Source organism: Sturnira hondurensis, unplaced genomic scaffold, assembly GCF_014824575.4.
Source record: "Sturnira hondurensis isolate 20B ecotype Veracruz unplaced genomic scaffold, ASM1482457v3 Scaffold0022305, whole genome shotgun sequence".
NCBI lineage: Eukaryota > Metazoa > Chordata > Mammalia > Chiroptera > Phyllostomidae > Sturnira > Sturnira hondurensis.
Genome location: NW_028094936.1, coordinates 40,713 through 44,247, shown reverse-complemented (window position 1 = coordinate 44,247; position 3,535 = coordinate 40,713). Strand labels below are relative to the sequence as shown.

At 37.4% G+C, this 3,535-nt stretch overlaps 1 pseudogene; it reads right to left on the bottom strand.

The window, feature by feature from the left end:
- Positions 1 to 1,738: 1,738 nt before the first annotated feature.
- LOC118979370 (lupus La protein-like) lies at positions 1,739 to 3,299 on the bottom strand (annotated as a pseudogene).
- Positions 3,300 to 3,535: the final 236 nt, after the last annotated feature.

The window sequence follows — 3,535 nt, the reverse complement described above, 5'->3', positions numbered from 1 at the left end:
TGATCTGTGCATGTCCCAGAACTGTTGGAATCCAGACCCTATGGCTGAGAGTAAGAGAAAACAAGCTTTGGGATCAGTTACCTCCTGTGGACAGGTTTCCTAACAGCCAGAGCCTTGAAAATCAAGACTATCTTACCTTAGGGGCAGTTCCAGCTGGATACATTTAGGGTGTTGAATTTATTTAGTCGCTCTGTAAAAACTGGCTTTCATTGGGCTGAATAACTAAATATGATTGAGTGCTTTCTATGTGCCAAGCATCATGACATACATTATGTCATTTAATCCTCAAAACATTATATGAGTAAGCACACATTTTATTGTTCTTTTTAAAATGAGGAAACTGAGGTCTAAAGAGATAAGTGAGTTGACAAAGGTCATACAGAGAGTAAGCTACATAATACCATACTAAATTGCTTCTAAGATGAATCATACACTTGGCTACTTCTTACAGACTTTTCTAAGTATTGAGGGGAGAGTGCAGGACACAATCAACAAACAAATGTGATCAGAACTTCTCTGTCTTCAAGCATTCAACAACTCCCTCCTCACATCATATCTTACCTCTCCTCAACCCACCACTCAATTGACTAACCTACTTGTTCCTCTCCCCACACTGTGCCTTTCCTCCTCTTGTTACATAAAGTTAACCTCTTTACCTGTGCTCTGGATTCCATCTTCTCTAGTCTTCTCAAAAACTTCCTTGTTACAATAATGTCTTTACTTCTCAGGTCTTTCATACTGGATTATTTCCATTACCAGCAGTACCAGCCATTTTCAGTCAAATCTTTCTCTATATAAAATCTTAAAATCAGCTTGGAGAATTTCATTAAATAGCTGGGTGAATTTTTATAGAAATTACACTTAACTACATAGGTATATTGTGGATATTTGGCATATTTTAGAGAATTTCCACTTCAACTTTAATAGCAATGCCATCCTGTCACAATGAATATGGTTGTATCTCTCAATTTATTGACATCTCCCACAATGTATTTCAAAAAAGTCGTATAATTTAATGGTCTTTCACATTTTTGTTAGAATATCTCTGACAAATTAACTGTTGTTGAAGTATAGTTGTCTCCATTTTCCACCCACCGTTCTTCACTGCCCCACCATCCTCAATTCTACCCTCCTTTTGTTTGTCCATGGGTCCTGTATACATGTTCCTTGATGGCCCTTCCCATTCTTTCCCCTCTTACTCTCTCCCCCTTACCCCCCCCTCTGGTTATTGTCAGTATGTTCTTTATTTCAATGTCTCTGGTTATATTTTGTTTGCTTGTTTGTTTTGTTGATTAGGTTCCATTATAGGTAAGATCATATGGCATTTGTCTTTCACCTCCTGGCTAATTTCATTTAGCATAAAGCTATCCAGTGTCTTCCACACTGTTGAAAACAGTAGGAGTTCCTTTTTTCTTTCATTCTACTGCATAGTATTCCATTGTGTAAATGTGCTACAGTTTTTTTTCTTTTTATATAGTATATTTTATTAGTTTGTACTAATACATTCTCACATTACAAAGGCAGTTTAGGACAAGAATCTTCTGATATTTGAGTTATCTAAAATAACATAGAACTGTACATCAAAAATATCCTCATTCAGATAACAAAAAAAGAGACAAGCTAAACAACAAAAAATTTTCCTTTTTTACAGGTGGACATTGAAGTGGACCTCACTCGGTTTTCTTTTTAAAAGCCTCCAAAGCACCTGAAAACCTAATTAAAATGAATAAAGTTTTTTACTAAACTACTGATCTCCGGCACCTTTTTCTGTTTTCTGCTGCTTTTTTTTTTAACATGGACCTGAGATCAAATGGTTTTTTAAAAATATTTTATTAATTTATCTTTAGAGGGGAAGGGAAGGAGAGAGGAAAAGAAATATCAATGTATGGTTGCTTCTTGTGCATCCCCTGCTGGGAACTGGCCCCTGCCGGGAACTGGCCTGCAACCCAGGAATGTGCCCTGACTGGGAATCGAACTGATTGTCTGGTTCACAAGCCCGTGCTCAATCCACTGAGCTACACCAGCCAGGGCTTGTTTTCTGCTGTTTTGAGGCAGGTTCTTCTTTGTCTGTTTCTTCTCTTGCTCTTTTTCCTGGTACAGCTGCACCATTTTCATCACATTTCTCATCACTATCATAATTTAGTCTTCTTGCCCTGAAACTGTACTTTTCCTTTAGCAGACCCAGTCTGGGCAGCTTTATTTCCCTTTTTGACTTCCATTTGTTAAGGGATTCTTGTTGATCTTTCATGATTTTCTTCAATGCTTTCCCCCCCTCCCCACATCTCCATCTAGTACTTCCCATGTCACTTCTTTGTTCCTTAGTTGTAGGTTACCGTTATTTGCATCTTTGGCTTTATCAAGTGCTTCCTTAGCTTTTTCTTTAAATAAAATTATTCCCTCTTTTCCTCCTCTGACAAAGTCTATCCATTTTATTTCACCATGATTTGAGAAAAGGATGGGCAAATCTTCTCTACAAGTCTGATAATCTAGGTCCCCTGAGAATTTCAGCAAGCAGCCAATCTTTTCTTCTAGAGATTTGATTTCAGCATTTTCTGCTAACTTTTGTTTTTCTTGCTCTTGTTTAGCTCATAATTTAGCTTCCACTTTATTTTGCTTTCTTTCTTCATTTTTTTTTTTGCAAAGTAATCTTCCATGAAAAGTATTAGTAGATCTGTGTCTTTGTACTTTTGTCCAGGGGTCTCCACAAACTTTTTAGCAGACTAGATGCTATCAAACACAGCAAATATTGATCCCTTAAATGCTTTGTGCAATGTACTTCTCATCTGAATATTTAGTACTTGACCTTTATCTTCTAACCATTCTTTAATGTCATCAAGGGTTGCATCAGTAGAGAAGCCTTTAATATAAACAGATCTATTTTTTACATCATTTTTATACTCATCCGTTACTTCAGGGAGGGTTTTGTTTGGATATCTTCTGATTTTGGTTTTATCTTCACTTATCTCCATGAGTTCTGCCTTTGATTTGCTCAGTGCTTCTACTAGTACATTGAAGTCTGTTGTTAGACGGTTTAACCTATTGAATTTTATCATTATTTCCAAAGGTACCCAGCCTTCATCCAGTTTGATCTGTTCCTTTAAAAATTTGTTTCGTGGCAAATTGAAGTCACCAAAACAATACTCAATTTGATGATAGATTTTAGCCTCCAGAGAAGCCATTTTTTCATCACCATTTTCGGCCATTGTGGCTATCTTTCAGGTCCCAGTCCAGCAGACTCGGGCCACAAAATCACTAACAGTGACTGCTCCGTCTAGCCTCCCCAGTGCAGCCAGCTCGCCTAACGCATGTTTGTGCTACAGTTTTTGAATACACTCATTTACTGATGGACACTTAGGCTGTTTCCAGCACTTGGTTATTGTAAATCGTGCTGCTATAAACATTGAGGTGCATGGGATCTTTTACATTGGTGTTTTAGGATTCTTAAGGTATAATCCCAGCAGTCCAATTGCTGGGTCAAAAGGCAGTTCCATCTTTAGTTTTCTGAGGAAATTTCATGTTGTTTTCCACAGTGGCT